Consider the following 16,455-nt stretch of genomic DNA (forward strand, 5'->3'; position numbering starts at 1 on the left):
AGAAATGAAAAAGGGGGAGTTACAACAGACACCGCAGAAATACAAAGCATCTAAGAGACTACTACAAGCAACTCTATGCCAATAAAATGGACAAACTGAAAGAAATGGACAAATTCTTAGAAAGGTATAACCGTCCAAGCCTGAACCAGGGAGAAATAGAATATATGAGCAGACCAATCATAAGTATTGAAATTCAAACTGTGATTAAAAATCTTCCAACAAACAAAAGTCCAAGACCAGACAGCTTCAGAGGTGAATTTTATCAAACTTTTAGGGAAGAGCTAAAACCCATCCTTCTCAAACTCTTCCAAAAAATTGCAGAGGAAGGAATACTCTCCAACTCATTCTACGGGGTCACAATCACCCTGATACAAAACCAGACAAAGATACTACAAAAAAGAAAATTACAGACCAATATCACTGATGAATATAGATGCAAAAATCCTCAATCAAATACTAGCAGACAGAATCCAACAACAAATTAAAAGGATCATACACCATGGTCAAGTGGGATTCATCCCAGGGATGCAAGGATTCTTCAATATATGCAAATCAATCAGTGTAATACACCACATCAACAAATTGAAGAATAAAAACCATAAGATCATCTCAATAGATGCAGAAAAAGACTTTGACAAAATTCAATACCCATTTATGATAAAAACTCTCCAGAAAGTGGGCATAGAGGGAGCCTACCTCAACATAATAAAGGCCATATATGACAAACCCACAGCAAACATTCTCAATGGTGAAAAACTGAAATCATTTCCTCTAGGATCAGGAACAAGACAAGGATATCCACTCTCGCCACTATTATTCAACATAGTTTTGGAAGTCCTAGTCATGGCAATCAGAGAAAACAAAGAAATAAAAGGAATCCAAATGGGAAAAGAAGAAGTAAAACACCACTGTTTGCAGAGGACAGGAGACTTTATATAGGAAACCCTGAAGACGCTACCATAAAACTACTACAACTCATCGAAGAATTTGGTAAGGTGCAGGATACAAAATTAATGCACAGAAATCTCTTGCATTCCTATACACTAACAATGAAAAAACAGAAAGAGAAATTAAGGAAACAATCCCATTCACCACTGCAACAAAAAGAATAAACTACCTAGGAATAAACCTACCTAAGGAGGTTAAAGACGTGTAATCAGAAAACTATAAGACACTGATGAAAGAAATCAAAGATACACAAATAGATGGAGAAATATACCGTGTTCTTGGATTGGAAGAATCAATATTGTGAAAATGACTATACTATCGAAAGCAATCTACAGATTCAATGCAATCCCTATCAAATTACCAATGGGATTTGGTAATTAGATACAAAAAATCTTAAAATTTGTATGGAGACAAAAAAGAGCCTGAATAGCCAAAGGAATCCTGAGGGGAAAACAATGGCACTGGAGGAATCAGACTCCCTGACTTCAGACTATACTACAAAGCTACAGTAATCAAGACAATGTGGTACTGGCACAGAAACAGATATAGATATAGATATAGAGATATAGATATATAGATATATAGATATATCTATATCTCTATCTCTATATCTATATCTATAATCTATCTATCTATCATCTATCTATCTATCTATCTATCTATCTATCTATCTATCTATCTATCTATCTATCTATCAATGGAACAGGATATAAAGCCCAGAGATAAACCCACGCACCTACAGTCAACTAATCTATGACAAAGGAGGCAAGGATATACAATGGAGAAAAGGCAGTCTCTTCAATAAATGGTGCTCAGAAAACTGGACAGCCACATGTAAAAGAATGACATTTGAACATTCCTTAAGAACATACACAAAAATAAACTCAAAATGACTTAAAGGCCTAAATGTAAGACCAGACAGTATAAAACCCATAAAGGAAAACATAGGAAGAACAATCTTTAACATAAATCACAGCAAGATCTTTTTTGACTCAACTCCTAGAGTAATGGAAATAAAAACAAATATAAACAAATGGGACCTAATGAAACTTAAAAGCTTTTGCACAGCAAAACAAACCATAAACAAGAAGAAAAGACAACCCTCAACCCTCAGAAGGGGAGAAAATATTTGCAAATGAAGCAACTGACAAAGGATTAATCTCCAAAATATATAAACAGCTCATGCAGCTCAAAATCAAAAAAACAAACAACTCAATCTAAAAATGGGCAGAAGACCTAAGTAGACATTTCTCCAGAGAAGATATACAGATTGCCAACAAACACATGAAAGAATGCTCAACATCATTAATCATTAGAGAAATGCAAATCAAAACTACAATGAGATATCATTTCACACCGGTCAGAATGGCCATCATCAAAAAATCTAGAAGCAATAAATTCTGGAGAGGGTGTGGGGAAAGGGGAACACTCTTGCACTGTTGGTGGGAATATAAATTGATACAGCCACTATGGAGAACAGTATGGAGGTTCCTTAAAAAACTAAAAATAGAGCTACCATACGACCCAGCAATCCCACTAGTGGGCATATACCCTGAGAAAACCATAATTCAAAAAGAGTCATGTACCAAAATGTTCATTGCAGCTCTGTTTACAATAGCTAGGACATAGAAGCAACCTAAGTGTCCATCAACAGATGAATGGATAAAGAATATGTGGCACATATATACAATGGAATATTACTCAGCCATAAAAAGAAGCGAAATTGAGTTATTTGTAGTGAGGTGGATGGACCTAGAATCTGTCATACAAAGTGAAGTAAGTCAGAAAGAGACAACAAATACCATATGCTAACACATACATATGGAATCTAAAAAAAAAAAAAAAGGGTCATGAAGAACCTAGGGGCAAGACGGGAATAAAGACACAGACCTACTAGAGAATGGACTTGAGGATATGGGGAGGGGGAAGGGTAAGCTAGGACAAAGTGAGAGAGTGGCATGGACAAATATACACTACCAAAGGTAAAATAGATAGGTAGTGGGAAGCAGCCGCATAGCATCCGGAGATCAGCTCGGTGCTTTGTGACCACCTAGAGGGTTGGGATAGGGAGGGTGGGAAGGAGGGAGATGCAAGAGGGAAGAGATATGGGAACATATGTATATGTGTGACTGATTCACTTTGTTATAAAGCAGAAACTAACACCCCATTGTAAAGCAATTATACTCCAATAAAGATGTTTAAAAATAAATAAATAAATAAAGTTACAAAGTATTTTCCAGGTATGAGGCAACAGGATGACATGGAGGATACAAAAATGCAAAAATATGTATCTCTTAGTAATGTTTTCCAGGGTATTAGTGTTATTATGTATGAAAAAGAAAAAGAGAATGTGTTCTTATGTGTAATAAATAAATAGACTTATTTAATATCAGACTGTGAGTCTTGTGGACCAATTTTAAGGTCAGGGGTTATTCCTAGATTTAGAACAAATAAGCAATGCATAACTGAGCAGTGGAAGGACTATTGTGAAGCTAAATGGTCTATGAGAAGTCAGATAAACAGAGATGTGTTTAATTTTCTCTGATATTAGCAGGAACTTTTTTCAGTTGTTTCTGAAAAATTTGCCCCTCCATCTCATTTTGTTTTTATTTTCTTCCTATTACAAGGATGGAAAGAAGCAAGAAAGTATTAAAAACACAGAATAGCTAAACGATGGCAGACATTTAAAAAAAAAAAATGTTCAGCAGTATTAGCCACATGGTGGCCAATACTGTGAGAGCCTGGTCTAAATCCTTGGGTCCTTCCTACAATTTTTTTGCATTTAACCATCATCTTCCTCAAGCTTTCGTAGCTCATACTTGGGACCATCAGTGGATGCTACAGCTGCAAGATTTTCAAAGGAGCCAGAATTTCCTGAGAAGTTTATGACTTTGGAGACAGCTCATGGTCAATGTCTGACCTATCAGGAGGAAGAAAGTCTGACTTCCTGGCCTGAGTCTAGTCTATACTCCAGAGTACCTTAAGAGACAAGTCTGGACATCACCTGAAATCATGTCCTCCCTTTCCGTAGACTGCTTTCTTCACTCTATTACTAATTTTTCCTGGAGCAATTCGTACTAAATCATTTATACTCAAATACTAGGGCTTATTTCTGGGAGAACCAAATAATAAAACACACACTCACACATAAGACTGTTTTTCAGAGTGAACCTCACTAATAGTAGTAAGAATAATGTGCATTTTCATAGTTAAGTCTATGGTTAGTTAAAACAGATACTTATCATTTAAAGTGTGTTTCCAGATATCTATGCAGAGAAGAAAGATGAATAATTTTTATTTTGCATACCTACCCCTATTAATTAAAAATGGATGTCTGGAATATTGTATAGGATGATGTTCTCAATCAAAAAGATTCTGTTCTCAATCAAACATTAGAGAGGCTGGTACAGAATAAAAGCTTAATAAGATATTGTCCAAATATCTACCTGTCAAATAATGATAACAAAAGCAAGATGAAAATAAATTTTATTTGTTTTATAATTGTGATACTATCTGATGAGGTATTTTTTCTTTTTTTCTTTTTTTTAACCAACGTAACTGAGTATGCTTTTTCCCTTCATTATTACAATGACTTTATGTTAGTTTTTTTTTTTTTTTTTTTTTTTATGATCTCTATTTCCAGAGGACTTTCTATTTGTAAATACAGCACGAATGCCTCCTGATAAGTGCTCATGGACATTACCAGGAGAGAAGGCCCTAAGTATTCTTCTTATACCCAGGACCACTCAATTAAAGGACATATCAACAGATTCAACTATTTTTCTAATTTTCTTATAAACTAAAAATACATCATGGCGGGGGAAAGAAGTATATTGGAGAATGTTTTCTCCCAAGGAAAAACATTACAGCATCAAATTAAAAAGTTCTTGGATCAGAGAAAGAAGATGATGATCTATATTATTTGAGCCAGAAATAGAGGTGCTGTAAAAAAGGGGGGAGCACTTAAATCAGAACCTATAAGTAGTGCCTACAGTAAAGAAACTCATCACTCTTTTATCAAAATGGAAAGTCGTTTTAAAATGAAACTCTGTGAGCGATAATCAATACCTGACTGTTGGGGATATTGTGAAATTCTAACAAATCCTCAGTCATGATGCACATTTAAAGTTCAATGTCCTCTGTTCCTGAAACTTGCCTGTGTCCTAAAGGAAATCTGCTTTCTAAGATCTCAGCTATAATTGGTATTTCACTGATAAATGATAAGAAGATGATTGCAAATTCATAAATGCACTAATAAAGAGTAAGTACCCTGGAGTTGAATGGAGCCAGGTTCTCCATATTTAGATCTGTGTGGCCTGGGAAAGTTATTTAATCTCACAGGATCATAGATTCATCTTTGGCAAAATAGGGTTCGGGTTTGTTAAAAGAACAGGGAGCAGGAGTGGTAAGATACGAGGGAGAAGAAAAAGAAAGGAAAAAATACATTTCATGACACCTAATAAGTGTAGAAGTGCCTAGAGTACTAAGGCTGAATCAACAATGATAGCAACAGTGAATATTCATTTAGTTTTCAGGTTTTATTAATTGATTGTTGAAAATTTTAACATTTACACATACATGTACATATACACATTTTACAATTGAAAGCACTTGGAAACAGAAACTTTAAAAGAATGCTTAACTTTTATTTAAATCATCAAAGGGAAAACTGCAAGTATTATCCACACAGCCAAATACAGGAATAAAACAAATTTTAAAACTAAAATACTATATCACTATACTGCATAAATAAAAGAGGTACATCAAACATAACAATCATAACAATAAATATCAAAGTTTGACATGATGTTGTAAATCGACAGTCTGTCAGACCCTGTAGAAAAATCAAAAGTTACAATATGCAGTATAAAAATTATAATCTAAAGCCAAGTGACTCAGAAATAGAGAAAGAAAAATATTAAAAAATGAATACAAAATAAGTAGGAGTTATAATATTAATACTAAACAAAAAGTTAAGGCGAGAGAGGAAAATCAGAATATTACCAATATGGCCATTCATATTAAAGAAGGGAGTTCTTCTAGTTTTTTATAAATTTATTTATTTTTATTTTATTTATTTTTGGCTGCACTGGGTCTTCGTTGCTGCATGTGGGATTTCCCTAGTTGTGGCGAGTGGAGGTTACTCTTCATTGTGGTGTGCAGGCTTCTCATTGCGGTGGCTTCTCTTGTTGTGGAGCATGGGCTCTAGGTGCGTGGACTTCAGTAGTTGTGGCATGCAGGCTCAGTAGTTGTGACGCACGGGCTTAGTTGCTCCACAGCATGTGGGATCTTCCCAGAGCAGGGTTCGAACCCATGTCCCTTGCATTGGCAGGTGGATTCTTAACCACTGCACCACCAGGGAAATCCCTGGAGCTCTTCTATTAAAAGTATGTATTATGAATGTGTGTCACATCAGTATGGAGAAATATATCAATAGGTACAATCTACATAATTTGTAGCTGCTACATGCCATTGTGTGGTTTTACTATGACTAATTTACCTACTTCTCTATGTGTTTGACATTTTACAGATATGTACACTGCACAATGTATATCAAACCATCATGTTGTATATCTTAAATATATACAATTTTTTATTTGTTAATTATACCTCAAAAAAGCTTGAGGAAAAGTAAATAAATAAAAAGGTACTGCTCTAAATAGGCCTTTAGTTATGTGATGGTGAGGTGTGGGGGGAGGGGAAGCATCCCATAATCCCATGATTTCTGTCTCAGTCTTTCACTGATCCTGTGCCTCTGGTCTTAAACTTCACAAGAGTTGTTCAGTCCTCCTCCATGACATCACTACCCATAGGTAGGTAGGGCAGGACAGCTGAAGTAGGCTGAGGTTAGGTATTTCCCTTCCCCCAGTTAGTTAGGCCCTGATAATACCCCAGCAGGTTAGGCTCTGGTTAAATATTTTCCTCTGAGAGCATGCTTTGTTAAGAACTGAGTGCTAGGGTATATTTCAGAATGGTTACTTTTCCCCTCCCCATGCCAGAAACATGTGGCAAGTTTTCTGTGATATTCACTATGGGAACCTGGTTGAGCTCACGGAAGTAAATCTCACAATATTGTGGGGACATCTCTATGACTGGGTCCCCCTGGAGTTTTAACTCTTAGACTTGATCACACTGAGCCTCCAGCAATTCTTCAGTTACAGTTCAGGTTTTCCTGCCCAGGCACTTGTTCCCAAGGAGTTTTCTGCTCATCTAGCTGTCTCTGCTCCAGGAAGCCATGAGTCCCCATATTTACCAATCTCTCCAATCTTAGGGGCAGGGGTTTGTCCTGTGTCTTCCACTCTTATAGATCCAGGAAGAGTTGTTGATTTTTTGGTCTGTTTAGCTTTTACTTTTTAGGACGAAGTAGCTTTTCAAGCTCCTCACATGTGGAACCAGAAACCAGAAGTCACCAAGATACTTTTGAATGAAAAGTTGCATTGCAACTAAATTTTAAGAGCCTTAACACAGTTGAATCTTACATGTTACCCCAAAATATAACACCTCAGCATATTAAATATCTTAAGCTGAAAGAGTTTAAGACAATTAAAATGGCAGAGGAAGGAAGCCTACTCTGACCTCACACCCTCCCTTCTTCCTTGAAAAGGTCGTAAAATTCCAATGCGAAAGGTATCCTCTCTGTACCAGGAGGAAATAAGACATTCTTATTACTAGAAAAGGAAAACTCAGAGTCAAAAAATCTGTTCAAACAAACCTTGTTATACTAATGCTTATAATTTTAGTGACATTTTCCCCTATTTTATTAAGATATAGTTGACATATAATATTGTATAAGTTTAAGATGTGTAACATAATGATTTGATATATGTGTATATTGTGAAATAATCACCGCAATAAGTTTAGTTAACATCTATTAGCTCACATAGTTACAATTTTTTTCCTGTGACGAGAACTTTTAATATTTACTCTCTTAGCAACTTGCAAATCTACAAAATAGCATTGTTAATTATAATCATTATGCTGCACATTACATCCCCAGAAATTATTTCTTTTATAACTGGAAGTTGTACCTTTTGATCACCTTCATCCAATTCCCCACACTTCACCCCCACCTCTGGCAGCCATCAGTCTGTTCTACTGTTATGAGTTTATTTAGGTTCCACATATACATAGGATCATACAGTACAAAGTATAAAAAAGACAGATTCTTCTGTCTGACATTTCATTTAGCATAATGCACTCAAGGTCCAGCCATGCATTTACAAATGGCAAGATTTTCTTCTTTTTTATGGCAAAATTACACACACCCATACACACACACACACACACACACACACACACACACCATGTTTTTTTCATTCATTCATCCTTTGATAGACACTTAGGTTTCCATGTTTTGACTCTTGCAAATAATGCTATAATGAACATTGGAATAAAGATATCTCTTCTGAATAGTGATTTCATTTCCTTCCAATGTATATCCAGAAGTGCTGAATTATATGATAATTCTACTTTTAAGTTTTTGAGGAACCTCTATACTGTTTTCCATAGTGGCTGCACCAATTTAAATTCCCACCCACAGTATACAAGGGTTCCCTCTTTGCATCCTCACCAGCACTTGTTATTGCTTGTCTTTTTAATAGTAGTCATTAAAACAGGTATGAGGTGATATTTCATTGTGGTTTTAATTTAGTTTCCCTGATGATGAATGATGTTGAGCATCTTTTCATGTACCTGTTGGTCATTTGGAAGTTTTCTTTGAAAAAATGTCTATTCAGGTCCTCTGCCTATTTTTTGATCAGCTAGGTATTTTTACTATTGAGTTGTATGAGTTCTGAATATATTTTTGTTCTTAACCCCTTATCAGTTGTGTGATTTATAAATATTTTCTCCCATTCTGCAGATTTTTTTGATGCATATTTTTTCAACATTTACTACAGCTAGCCCAAACCCCTTTGTCTTGTCAATTCTTTACAAATTTATAGTTTCTTTGTCTAAAAGATATAAAACCTTCCTGCTCTGGTCACTTCTTCCGGTTGTCATTCTCTTGTGAAGGCTCCCATGTGCATGTAACAATTCAATAAAATTTGTGTACTTTTTTCCTATTAATCTGTCTTTGTTTAATTTTCAGATCTATCCAGAATCCTAACAGAGTCAAGGAAAACTTTTTCTCCCCTACACTGTCCCAAGACTTTCAATTTTCATAATGAAATGTCATGTTAGACATAAAATTTTACATACATTACTCATTTCAGCTCATTATTTTTACATAATGAGAGGAAGGTTGTAAAACAAAAATATCAAAAAATATAAGGTCGACTAATTAATCATTTATTAAAATTGAGTATTACACAGCTATTAAAAGTCATATTATCAAATAATATTAAAAGAAGATATCACAAAGAGTTGAATAATAACTCTAAATGGGAGAAAGAAGAACTCTAACAATATAGTCTCATATTTTGACATATGTTTATCAGTTATTTAAATATTTAATACAAGATATTTATTTGAATGAAAAAATTAAATTATGTCCTTTCCTCCTAGAAGCACATAACTAGTAAAAGCAAGTTGAAAAGGAGAGCTGGAAACTTAAAATTATTGATCAGTTAGAATATGTGTGTGTAGCACTGTGTTTTATACACCTAAACTTGTTAAATTGTTATAATGATACTGTTAGTTATACCCTATCAGAAGATTTAAAGGATTCATAAAATTTAGGGAACGAATTAAGTATGGATGAAGAAATTCTAGAATTCAAGCTTGAGTTTTTCTAGCACTTACTCCCTAGTTTTTTTCTGTTAGACCAGTTCATAATGCAGATAATAGCCTTTTACAAGTGACAGCAATTCCGGCAAGACAGTCTAAATCTAGAAACTGCAGCAAAAGATCTTAATTATTTTGGTTTTCCTTCAAGTCTGGGGATATTTTTCAGAGCTTCCCAACCTGTTTCTGCTTCTTTCATGGCAGACCCAAACAAATGAAGTGAGCCTACCAAACTAGTACATTAAGCTCCATAGAGACAGCACCAGGGTGAGTGAGAGCCGGACGGGCACTGGGCGACTCTGTGCCTCGCAGAGGAAAAATAATTAAACATGGGCAAAGGAGATCCTAAGAAGCTGAGAGGCAAAATGTGCATTCTTTGTGCAAACTTGCTGGGAGGAGCACAAGAAGAAGCACACAGATGCTTCAGTCAGCTTCTCAGAGTTTTCTAACAAGTGCTCAGAGAGGTGGAAGACCATGTCTGCTAAAGAGAAAGCAAAGTTTGAAGACATGGTATAGGCGGACAAAGCCCGTTATGAAAGAGAAATGAAAATTATATCCCTCATAAAGGGGAAACAAAAAAGAAGTTCAAGGATCCCAATGCACCCAAGAGGCCTCCTTCGGCCTTTTTCTTGTTTTGTTCTGAGTATCATCCAAAAATCAAAGGAGAACATCCTGGCTTATCCAGTGGTGATGTTGCAAAGAAACTGGGAGACATGTGGAATAACACTGCTGCAGATGACAAGCAGCCTTAGGAGAAGAAGGCTGCTAAGCTGAAGGAAAAGTACAAAAAGGATATTGCTGCATACTGAGCTAAAAGGAAGCCTGGTGCAACAAAAAAGAGAGTCGTCAAGGCTGAAAAAAGCAAGAAAAAGAAGGAAGAGGATGAAGGTGAGGAAGACGAAGAGGATGAGGAGGAGGAGGAAGATGAAGAGGATGAAGAGGAAGAAGATGATGATGATGAATAAGTTGGTTCTAGTGCAGTTTTTTTTCTTTCTCATCTATAAAGCATTTAAGCCCCCTGTACACAACTCACTCCTTTTAAAGAAAAAAATTGAAATGTAAAAAAAGAAAAATAAAGCATAGGCTGTAGGGTAAACTACATGATTTTTAGAAACACTGGATTACTGAGAAGAGATTTCCGAGAAAAAATACCTTAGGTACCACACAGAGACATCTCACCTCATCCCTGTAAATAAAATCCTTTGATTTAACTGCATTTTTTTACAGTGCAAATGCTTTACCTTCTTTATAGCTCAATCCTAAGTAATATGAGTAAAAACATCCATTTGAATGATAAATAAGGATCAACTGTAAAGGAAAGAGAGTAAAGTTAATGGATTGGGAAGTAGAAAAAAATTATTTTAGAATATTGTAATAAAGGTTTGAATATGGAGATTTTGAAAGAAGCAGACGGAAAGGAGACAAGAAATGCACTAACTTGGGCATTTTCATTTTGTTATTCCAGTGCCCAGAGTACCATCCCTAATTCAAATTCTTTGTCTAAGGGAGACTCAGTGAGTTTGAGTAAATTCTATTTTGAAGAAGTTCTTATTTTCTCTGTGAGGTTTAAGGTTCTCATTTTACAGGAAAAATTCAGAGAAAGACAGAGGGAGATCTTTGGGGAACTTCAGTAAAATAACAGGTAATTGTCTAAGCTACTTCTTATTTTTTATTTCTTCTTTTATTCTTCTTTCTTTCATTCCTTCCTTTGTAGGTTTTTTCTTTCAACACGTCTTAAATTTCTTTCTTCTTTCCTTCTCTCCACAAATATGTTCTTACTTTTTGAATATGGTAAATACTTTGCAAGGTGCTAAATATGAAAAAAGAATGAGACTTTATTTCTGTGCCAAATTTATAGTCTAGTGTTTCTATTACTATAAACAAGTACAAAGAAGGAAAGCCAGTTTCACTATATAGTTTTTTAAAGTACCAAGTTGGTTCAATTTTAAATTATAAATCAGATATAAAATGTATAGGTTTATTTAGGATTTTAATTTTGTAAATGAGGAGTATTAAGATTGTGATTAAAAATCATCTTCAATTAGACAGTATGGATGCTGGTATCAAAGTATTGGAGCTTTTGCTATTCTTAACTTAATCTTCCTGTATATAAGCTATTTTTTGGATTTGTTATTCATTTTCTGTATAATGTAATTTCTATGCCTGTGATATTTATTATCTGGAGGCATTGAGGAACTCACACTCTGAGGCAGGATCCACCAGAGCCCTTGGCCCAGATGGAAGTATAGGGGTGGGAGTTCTTGTGAAAGGGAGGGTCAGGGGAAGTTGAAGAATTTCAGTATAAATTTATATGTATTTTGTGTATTTGCATTACTTCCTGTGAAAAATATTCATGTTTTTCATCAGCTATTCAGAGAGATCTATGATTCCTTCAAGTATAAAGTTGATAGGTCTGAATTAAAACATAAATTAAATATACTACTTTTTATTTAATTGGTCCTTTCATATATATTTTCAGGTTGTTCCACTAAAAGATAAAGATTTTAAGAACTTTGACACACATTAAGACAGGAAGGAAGGGGGCAGGGCACAACTTTTAAAAGAATGACATAGCCCAAGGACACAACATAAAAAGATTAGAACCAAATAGGTCCAAGGTGGTGGACGAGTTGACTTCCACTAGACCTTGAGCCTCAGTATATGCTCATTATAACACATCAACAAGCTAAATGACACATCCACCTGTGCCATGACAGTTCCGAGGGTGACCATAAAAGACCAAGAAGTGGTCAGTGGCCCAATTCCTGGAAATCCGAGCCCCTTCTCCAAAATAGTTGGAATAATCTTCCCACTTGTTAGCCTATGAAATTACCCATCACATAAAAACTAACAATCCCTTACCCTGGGGCCTCTTGCCTTCTAAGATGGCCCACACTCTGTCTATGGAGTGTGTATCTCCCTGAATAAATCTGCTTTCACTTTACTTTGGCTTGCTCTTGAATTCTTTCATGTGAGAAGCCAAGGACACTCACTTGTTGGCCCATCCCAGGGATTTGCCCGAGACCTGGGACACGAGCATCCTCTCACGCCCCATTTTCCTGCAAAAACATCAAGAAAAGACAACTATTTTAAATTGAACTTTTTCTTTCAAATTATCTGCCTGAGCATTGCTCTTCATAATGCACTCACGATAAGTATAATTTCATTTCCAAAAATTTTATTTTACATAATTCCAGGATTATACTCTCTACTAGTGCAATTATAGAGATTAACATTTTGGGTTTTTTACAGGAAAACGATGCTTTGACCGTTTTACTCTATGTAAATATTTGATATCTTAGGGCTAAGGGAATAAGAATACTATGCAGTTTATCAAGACGACCCCAACACAAGTGAATTCCTCTTCCAAAAATCTGAAATCTTGTACAATCTTTCGTTCATGATATGATATTCCTATCAATGTTCATCAGTAAAAATGATAATGGAAGCAGCAGCAGAAAATTAGCTGAATATAGATAAATTAATCCTTTATTATAACTTAAATCTAAGAATTTCCTTTAAACAGTGCATACTTATTTCTCAGTGCAAACCACAGAGCTGTAAGGAAATGAACAATGGTGATTACATAACAACAGAAAAGCTTTTTTGGATCCAAAGCTAATCAATTGCAAATAATCTGGATGTTGCTCTGTTAAAGCAGGTGGCTAGATATGAGCAGAGAAAGGGTGCCATGGGCAAGATGGCAGGAAAAAATGCATCTTGTAAACCAAGGGAGTCCCTGGACAAAGAAAAGCAGGAACCTCCAGACTGACAGGAAACCACACATTTTGGGATGATAAGTATCCTGGAGGCAGACAAAGAGGGAAAAGTAGGAATCTCCAACATCTAAATGTAACCTTTTGCTCATTATGTCCTCATTACAATGACATTAGCCTTGCAGATAAGAAGTACCCATCATGCACTGAAGCCATGACACTTACAACCAAGATAAAATAAGGACAAATATCCCTCCTCCCCTCAGGAAAGTGGAGCTTGGATGAAAATCAGGGAATATGACCCCCAAACTCCTACCTCTCCAATGGATATATTGTCCCTTGAATTTTAAACCCCACATAAACAGCTTGCCAAAAAAACTCAGGGCATCTATTGACCAGAGCCTGTCCACTCTCCCCTTGAGAGCATACTATCACTTAAATAAATCCTCACTTTACTTTCTTGGTCTTTCTGTCTCATCTCTGAATTCTTTCTGTGATGAGACAAGAAGCTACCCTCCGGGAACCGTTCTTTGTGCTTCAGATAGATCATTGAAGTCTGTAGTACCACTTCTTTCCCAGTTAGAGAAAGGCTTTATTTTTTTTAGAACTGGATAGTAATGCATTTTTGCACCTTTCCTTCAGTATTATTAAAGAATTATAGGGAAGAAAAGCTCTACTGAGAGATTTTTTTCAGCCTCAGAAATGCTGCTTGAAACTTGGAAACCTCAGGTAGGTCACTTCTGCTCCTTGAACTCTAAGAATGTGAGACTGGGTTTTGCTATAAAATGTATTAAACTAAGAGAGTGTCCATACGACGTGAATTGAGTCATGAAGTTTACTCTTACACATAAAATATTGGCCCTACTATTGGACCACTACCCTATTTCTAAGTTCATAAGGCCTGTTCTCAGAAGACACCTATTTAAAGGCAGAAACAGCTTTAGAAAATGTTGTGGGTCAGATTATCACAATTTGTGCTGTTTGTCTAGAAAAACATGGCCGTAGATGTACAGAACTAAAATAGAAGATAATAAAAATTAATTAAGCCACAGTGGGAATATGGCAAATGTATTACATTTATTTATTTATTTATTCACTTATTTAAAAATTTTTCTTAATTTCCTTTTTTATTAAAATAGTCACCAAATAAATAAAGAGTGACAGGTTAGTACTATACATTGTGCTAAATTTTCATGTGCCTTTAGGATAAAAATAACAGTTCCTGACCTCTTTAAGTAGAACTTCTGATAAATGAGACAGACAAAACGATTATTTTTTTAATTCCAAAACCAATATATGATAATTAGGAAAACTACTAAGGTATGTGAAAAATGTAAAAGTATACATAAATAAGCACAAATGTGCATGCATGTCTTTTAATTCCAATTCCCTGAAGTTATCATTTTTAATATTTTAGTGTACTAACTGTAATTATTATAATATCACCAATATTTTTCTCCTTTCACTAGAGCTAAAGCTCTATTTCTTTATTTGTATATTTCTGATAAATTATATGAAAGTGAATAACAGTGTTCTAAGAGAGCTAGAAAATGGAGAAATCTAACCAATGCCAGAGCATCATGGGGAAAAAACCATCTCATCTGCACTTGGAATGAAAATAAGGATTAACAGCTCAGTGCTTGGGAAGCATTATGCAAGTACAGCTTTCAGAATTTGTGAAAGCCTGATGATGGTAAGACAAAATATGATTTCTAGAATGGAAATAAGGCCAGGCTGGTTAACATGAAAAGCTAAAAGTTTTCTGGTTTGTGATGCAGCTAGTCTAGTAGGCCATAGTTAGTTCAAACAGCTACTTTTGTCTAGTTCATACTAGGGAAAGTCTTTTCAATTAAGGAAAGTCACTGAAGGGTTTTAAGCAAGTTCATGACATGATCACATTTGAATTTTAAAATTATTAGGATGCAACACTAGAAGAAAATCCTGGTGTAAAAACTGTATGGAGATAGAACAGTTAGAAAACTACTACAGTGGTCCTAGTTTCAGATATGACAGTTCAGAGTAGAGTCATGGCAGTGAAAATGGAGATCTTTTATTGAGGTAAAGCATTAGTGGTTGAAAACACACACACACACCGCTAGACATCCGTGGAACTAGAAGGGAAAACTTAGTTGCCTATAGTGACTAAGGCCAAGAAATACCCTGAGATGAGGCAACTGGATTAAAACCTTCTGGTTTCCAAATTTGCCAAACCCAGTTGAAACCCACACGTCATGTTAATAGCAACACCTTTCCACTTTATCATTTACCAAATAATTGAATATGTAAATTTAAACCTGGGGTAAAGGTAAAGGACCTCCAAAATCTGTGATTGGGTTTCTGATTTACCTAGCAGAATAAGACAGTGGTGTTCATACCTCTCTTTAAAATGCTTAAGAAGGCATTGAAATAATCCATGGAAAGTGAGAATGACAGTTCTTGTCAGAATATGGAAGAAATTTCCCATTAATAAAATGTGACTGTTGATCGATAAATCACTACCCAGTCTTTACCTTAAGCTGTACCCCTACTTCCCCTTATGAAATAGAGCCTATACCAACAAAATGATTAAGATCAAATTTTCCACACAGGTTTGGAAACCTGTTCTCTACCAACCTGAGAAGCAAGGAACTTTCAACCTTGTATTCAAGTGAGAAATGTGAAGGGATCCTGTGAAATATCTCTTTTACCCTGGTTTTATCCAAAAAATATTTATCTAGCCCTTGACAAGCATGGAACTTGAATCTGAAGAGACAGTGGTCATGAAAATCTACACTGGCCTTGTCTTCTTGGGATTTTACTCTTCAGAGAGACTGAAAATTTAAGACTAATAGGAGAAGACAGTAAGTCACAGGCTTCATGATCCTTTGGGTCTCAATCCTAAATGGTCTTCCTTTGAATCTCCCAACTGACAGATACTATTGAATATTATAGTGGCCTGTATTCTTCTAGGGTTCTTTTTAGTCAAGTGTAATTTGTGTGAGCTCTGTAAAAGTGTAGATTTTATCAGCATCACTCATCACTCACCACTGTAGCCCTAATACTAACACAGGAGTCAATAAATGGCACA

General features: G+C 35.5%; 1 pseudogene across 1 annotated transcript; it reads left to right on the forward strand.

The window, feature by feature from the left end:
* The first annotated feature begins 2,535 nt into the window (after positions 1-2,535).
* On the forward strand, positions 2,536-15,475 carry LOC309611942 (putative high mobility group protein B1-like 1 pseudogene; annotated as a pseudogene). The gene has a single exon. The product of its transcript is annotated as a putative high mobility group protein B1-like 1 pseudogene (transcript).
* Positions 15,476-16,455: the final 980 nt, after the last annotated feature.

Source organism: Balaenoptera borealis, assembly GCF_965194805.1.
Source record: "Balaenoptera borealis genome assembly, chromosome: 15".
Lineage (NCBI taxonomy): Eukaryota > Metazoa > Chordata > Mammalia > Artiodactyla > Balaenopteridae > Balaenoptera > Balaenoptera borealis.